Source organism: Pteropus medius, unplaced genomic scaffold (assembly GCF_902729225.1).
Source record: "Pteropus medius unplaced genomic scaffold, Ma_sr-lr_union100, whole genome shotgun sequence".
NCBI lineage: Eukaryota > Metazoa > Chordata > Mammalia > Chiroptera > Pteropodidae > Pteropus > Pteropus medius.
In genome coordinates this window covers 9,898,672-9,905,770 of record NW_024354500.1, presented here as the reverse complement: position 1 = coordinate 9,905,770, position 7,099 = coordinate 9,898,672, and positions in this window count along the sequence as shown.

The window sequence follows — 7,099 nt, the reverse complement described above, 5'->3', positions numbered from 1 at the left end:
TAGAAGTGTCTCTTCTTGTCTCTTCACTTTTTCTTCACTTGAATGACCAGCATTAGCATTTGCTTGGAGTGGGGAAAACTAGGCCGTCAGTGCATCTTTATTGTAGGCTGTCTTTATGAGACTAACTTCTGTCAGTCATGTCCTGTGCTGTATACTATCACTGTTCACATTGCTGTAATTTACTGTTACCAATCTTCCTTTCCCACTAGATCATGCAGTCCCGGACAGCAGGGATTAGGCTCCATTCATAGCTTTCTCTTCACACTTAGCACATATCTTGGCTCATGGAAAGTGTTTAAGGAATGTTTGTTCAACAAATGAATTGTCTGAAACAAATAAGATGAGAGACTATTTTTAAAATATTAATTGGTGTGTTTTTGTTATTGATATATCTTTTTACCCTGTGGCTCTTCTTTTCCCATATTTAGCCAAGTGTTCTGTGTTTGTTGCCTTCACTTAATTGTAAATGGTGTGACATGCGGAAATAGGAAGAAAAAGCCTGAGTCACTATTTGCCTTCCGAGTTTCAAAAAGCCTGTATCAGGAGAAGGAGAAGGGAGAGAGACCTCAATGCGTAAAAATTGATAGGGAGTTCTCATGAGAAAGAGCGCAGTTTTTCCCTACCTCTGAGGTTAGAAAGGATTCTCTGGGCTAGGGAGAAGGAAAGAGAACACAGGAAGGTCAAAAGTCTATGGGAACAGGGATTGGATGTCTTAACCTGGATGGATACTCCGGGCAGGGACAGTTCTAGGATCCGGATACCACCTAGCTGGCCTTGAGTAACCTCTGGTCATGGTCTACACAAAAAGTTGTATTTTCTGTACTTCTTGTCTGTGTTGGGTGAGGCCCTCCTTCAGGAGCAACCAGTAGATCATCACTGATTGTCCAGAGGAAATTGCATTCGTCTGTGCCACGAAGATCTGTGGGGATGCCATCTGAATTACAAGCTCAGATTGAAAGCCAAATCCTTCCAGTGACCTGTAAGGTCCTGAATGCCATACCCATATTACTTCTCAGACCCTGTCTCCTATAGCTTTCCCCTCGCTCCCTGCATTGCAGCCACACTGGCCTCCTTGCTTTCCTTGAGCACCCGAGGCATGCTGCCATCTTAGGGCCTTTGCACTGGCTGTTCCTTCTGCCTAGAAAAGTTCCCCTCCTCCAATTTATCTGTCTTTGCTCAAGTGTGACCATCCTGTTTAAAATTGCAACCCAACCCAAACCAACCCCTGGCACTCCCTATTCTTCCTACCCTGATTTACGTTTTCTTTTTTCTATAGCACTTGCCACATTTTAAATACTATATGTTTTAATCATTTATTAAGTCTTTTGTTTATTGTCTGTCTCCCTCTGCTAGAATATAAGCTCCATACGGGCAGAGATCTTTGCTTTATTCATAGATGTACCCCAAACAGCTAGAACCATGTCTCACATACAGTAAATATTCAATAAATATTTTTTGGGCATGAATATATACTGTAAGAGACAACTACTATTTAAAATCCCAGGCCTTGGTAAACCACCAAAGATACAGGGTGAGGCCTAGGTACTCAAAATGTGTGTGTGGTGTGCATAAGAGAATCTCCTCACCCTGTACTTGTGTGGGACTGAAGAAAGCCAGATTGAGACCTGCCTCCCACTTGCCTCCCCTTTGAGCTGGCACAGTGGTAAAATCAATCTCTGTTATATTAAGAATCTTGATTTCATTAACAAAACCAGTAATAATAGAGTGAATACTGTTTTTGTCAGTGCATTGGTTAGTCTGGTGTTTATAAATGAAAATGAATTTACTTTCAACTCATTATGATGAAAGAAGGTTCTATTCTTAGCCCAGCCCTCCTAAACTTATGTAATTCATAAATATACGTAAACCATGGTACTAGAAGCATCTTTTTCTCCCCTCTCCTCTTCCTCTACTTTTCCACTGCGTTTTAATGAATGGTCAGATGGAAATCTATTGGTTCAGGGCACTATTCTCATTTCTCATTTTCTCTTTGGGGTGGCCATTTTCTGACTTCAATGCAGAATAGGTAGAGAGGCCATTTATTTGGTGAGTACTAATTCATTACTGACAGTCCGACAGGGAAGGTATTAGAAGACTTATGAAGAATAGAAAATGGAAATTTTAAGTAAGCCAGGTTTACACATTCAGTAAGAAGTTGAGCTGAAATTTGAACCTTGTTCTATACAATGCAAACCTTCTGTTCTTTCTACTCTGATTGATGGAATGATAATTAATATTTCTTTAGTATCTTCATCTTTTCATGCCACATCAATGATATCTTTAAGTGTTTAAAAAAACCTTTCAGATAACCCATGAGTTGCATGACGAAGGGCAACTGGGAAATATTTTCTATTTGCGTGAAGAGATGGGTCAATGGACTTGCTCTGACCCATCTCAGAGCTGTGGCTGCATTCTTGTCAAAGGCAATTTGTTGGAGAATTCCTCTGGACATCAGGCTACTGCTATGATGTCTCTTTAGTATGAAGAAAAGGAATATCTGGTCATAGGTTTGCCTCTGAGGTAACCACAAAACTTCTATTACTCACATCTTCAGAAACCGAAATATATAAGTGATGTACAGGTGGGCACATCCTTCTGGGACTAGGCATCTGTCTCACATTGGAGAGAAGCTTATGCTTGTGATTGCTTTTAAATAGTCTTTCTCATTAAACAAAATCATACCTTAAAATCTTGACTTCATAAGTTAGGCTATACATTACACTAGTTATTAACATTTTTGAGTTATCATCTTTTTTTAGTATAATTAACCTTATACTTTATCCCTAGGAAATATGTACATATAAGCGTACCAAATTTCCTACATTTAGATAGTGTTTCTGGACTTTAGTTAAGAACCTCGTTCTAAGAGAATCAAAGGTCTGGGACACTTGAACTTGGAAGAAGTGTTTTATCTTTTCTTTTCTAACTATCCCATCTCCACTGCAGAATATCTTGAAATAAAGGTAAAAGGAGTCTCCTTTGTAGAATCTGGCTCACAATCTTCCCAAAAACAGCAAAGAAAATTTTAATTTATTTATCTTTCTCTCTTACATATCTCTGACAAATCCCTGGACCCCTCTCCCTGGCCAATGCATGACCAGACAGGTTCTGAATTAGTTATAGTTGGGATAGTTCACAGGCAGCCACGGCCAATGCTTTGGGTGACAGTTGTACTTTGACCAGCAGCTTCCTTAGCCATGTTGGGGAGGTCAGAGATCACTCCTCTCCATACTCATTTACCCAAGTTTTAATTAGTATGAGACCCCTTACACCTTGAGCTTGACCCAAAATGAATTTTTCTGGGATTCCTATGCAAGATTTAGCTTGTCCTAATATATGTATAGCCATTGGAAAGATACAGAGAAGATGTGAGAGTATGCACTGTCAGGGAGTAAAGTTAGTTGAATTATAGACCAATGTAACTGAAGGTACAATCTTATAGTTATAGAGGCCTAGAACATCAAGGAATTGGTTAACTTTAGTTTTTGAGGAGAAGCTAAGAAAAAACACTCACAGTAGATTTGCAACCATCCAGAGCAAGTATAATTGGCATTGCTCAGATTATGCTTAGAGAAGTGTTCAGTTTTGATTTCAACACTTGAAAAATGATGTGGAATAGGTCCAGAGAAGAAAAACCTGACATTTTCTGGCATTTTAAATTGTTACTTGTACTATTTCAGTTAAAAAAAAAATTCTCTCAAAAACAACTAACCAAAAAAGAAAGTGAATTTTTGGTCTGACAGATTGCAGTTTGAATATAGGCAATATCTCCTTTAGCTATGTGATCTTAGGCATTCAAAAATTCTGATATTAAATATATTAAAGTATTTATAGTTAACATATATGATGTCATAAAATATAACAATAAAAATGAATATTTTTAATTGCTTTGCCACAGGAGTGTTGTGTTTCAGAATATCTGATATACTATCAGAAATGAAAGTTGGGTTATTAAATTTTTTTTCTCTGAGTTTCTGTTTTTCTTTTTTTAATCTATAAAACAGGGATGATGATCCCTGATTAACAAGATTGCTGTGAAGATCAGATGAGATAGGCAATGTGAAAACAGCAAGTAGAGCACCTACTTAAGGGCGGTCTTACCCACTGCCCTCCTTCTTGTGGCCCATTCACTCCTCAAGCTAGTGCACCCTGGCTTCTGTCCAGCCCACCTCTGAAACCAAAGCTCATGGAGAGCAGCTGTAGAGGCTCTTCATTCCCAACACTGATTTCGGGACAGCCTTTGTCTCTTTTCCCAATCCCTCCTTGAAGACCCATTGCCGTTGTTTGAGCAATACTATTTGCTCTTAGTTTCCCTCCTACTTTTCTGACTAGTTCTGCTAATTCTCCTCTTCAAACTCTTCTTTCTTTGTTCATCCCTTAAATGCCAGTGTCTCCCAGGCATTTGTCCTTAGCTTCTTTTTTTCTTTTCTCTACACAGTCTCCTGGGGTGATTTATTCACTTGATATTTAAACTAGACTTTAGGCTAATAATGCAAATCTCTGTTGCCAGTCAGATATTTCTTATGGGCTGCAAATTCATCAATCAACTTCCTTCTGGTCTCTTCCATTTAAATATCTACAACATCTCCAAAATAAAAGTCATTATCGTATATCTATTCCATATATATTGATTTGATTCGGTGATGTTCTGAGTCTTGTCATTTCTCCATCCCCATGTCCAGTCTACTCCACACTTAGTGCCCTGAAGTACAGTTAAATTGCACTACGAGTCTCCCAAATCCAACATGCTCCCAAATGTCTCTGTGCATAGGAAGAAGAGATAGGATACCATGTGGTCTTGGAAAAATAGAGAAAATTTCTTGGGGGTTTGATTTTCCAGATCTCGATGCCAATCCTCATGATAATGTAGGGAGGAGGCAAGAGAATTAAAAATGTTAATCAAGCCACAATCAGAGACTGCAATATACTGATCAGCCCTGCAGCCAGTCCAGGACACCTTCAGAACAAAGGAAGATTTCTACTGGGATTACTAACAACCCATTCCCCACATCTGTGAAGGAGAAACAGGAACCAAGTCATTCCTTATGGCTAAAACCATGGCGAATCTACAGATTAAAAGCTAGGAACTGCCAGCAGGCCTTTCACTCTACATATTCTTACCTTTCATGCTACATACTCTTCCCTTTCCTCACTGTATGTCCATATCAAAGGGAATGGGCTAACAAAGTATTTTAAACTATAACTCACAGGAACTAAAAAATGATATATAAACTGAATTCCCTGAACACTTGCTCAGTTAACCAAGTTTTACTTCTCTCTGGATATTTCCTGATCCTTCACATCTTCCTGCGTGCTCACCTATCTTTCTAGGTCTCTCAACGTCATTCTTTTTTCTTAGGCAGAGTATCTGTACCCGTTCCAGGTGTGGAAAGATGTGTTGATACTAACTGATGTGACTTTTTTTCCAGATTTTCCTTCCCTACTCCCACCATTTATGGATTGACTTGGGCTTTTGCCATCTTCTCTCAGGGTAGAGCTGGTATTGCAGTGGGCATACAAGAGGAAAAGAAAAACAGCTTTTCAAGTTTCTAAGTAGACTTTCGAACAACTCATCCCATAAGTAGAAGGAAAATGTTTTTAAGTTGCAAAAGTCAAAGTTCATGTATAAACATATATTTGGGAAAATATTTGGTAATTTCAGAGTCAGATTCCTGCTTTAAATTTGTTCAAGATTTATGGGCTGACGAGAGGGGAAAGATGAAGAGGAAATGAAGAAGAATGCTGGTGAGTTCCCTGTGCCCTCTCTCCGTCTCTAGCACTTGGCCAATTCTATGTAAATTCGGTGATCTGAGGTCAGAGGGGGAAAGTACTTGATTTCTGGGTGTGGCTCTGAAAAACAAATAAGGCTCTAGAGTTTCTCTTTAAGATCTCAGCAGAATGAGGTGCTGCCTAGAGTGTCTAGACAGAGAGAGTTGGAGGCAGACCTCCTAGACTGCCATAGCTCCCAAGTGACTGGAAAGAATCCAAAAGGAGATGGAAGTACATGAGCAAGGGGGCCCGGCAGAACTAAAGGGACTTTGCAGTCCAGGTGAGAGAGCATGGATGGGGAGGAGTGATGATCCAAACTATGACATGTAATGTGGACAGAGGCGATGGCTGAGAACAAGCCGATTTACCTGTGCCCTGAGAGACATAGTGCACTTGGGGAGTTCGAAGAGAGAGAAAGATGGGACTGAGTAAGGAGATGCTGGGCCCCTGAGGGTGATCTCTTAATTAGCAGTTACAGGATGCTTTTTTGTTGTAGTTTTTTTTTTTGTTATTGTTTTTATGTCCAAATCATCACCAAAATTATGTTGAAAGTTTCAGGTGGAGAAAATAAAGACAGAGATTTTATTCAAAAGGGGGGCCCTTTCTAAAACAGTAGGGGTTATTGGAGGGGACTGAGCAGTGAGTGACCTGTAGGAAGAGCAGGACAAAAGCAGCATGGAGATAAATGCCTGGCTGAGGTGGAAAGGGACTTGGAGAAAGTATGAACGGTATTAAGGAAGGTGTGTGCATTATCTAAGGGTTCCCACAAATTCCTGAGAATATAAAATTCTTTTTTATATCACATTTGGTAAGTTAAACTTCAAACAGCATGGGTGGTTCAAACATCATTAGAATTTGCATATTAATAAAAAGATGACCTGATAACACTTAAAATGGGGCAACGAAATTAGGTTTCCTCTAAGTCCTCTGTTTAGTCTTAAAACTCTAAGGTTTTAGAAATACACATTTTTAGTCAATTTCTATCACTTTTTTCCCCCCAATCTGGACATAAACAACTGTGACCAATCAGTTTTATGAGGTCATTACTGTATGCCACAGGAATGCAGTTATTCTGAGTTGTCTACACAGTTCACTGCTGAGGGAATTAAAATAATATTGATGCCTGGCCCCACTCCAAGAAATTCTGATTCCAGTGACATGGGACATTGTCTTCAAAAGCTCCCCATGTGACTCTAATGCATGAATTAAAGGCGCTGAACTACTGCAGTGATGACTTTAGCTCATTTTACATGTAGTTTTTAGGAAAGTATTTTTCATAGTGGCTACATTCCTTTAAATGAGACAAAACCTATTGAACAAGATTCCAAAA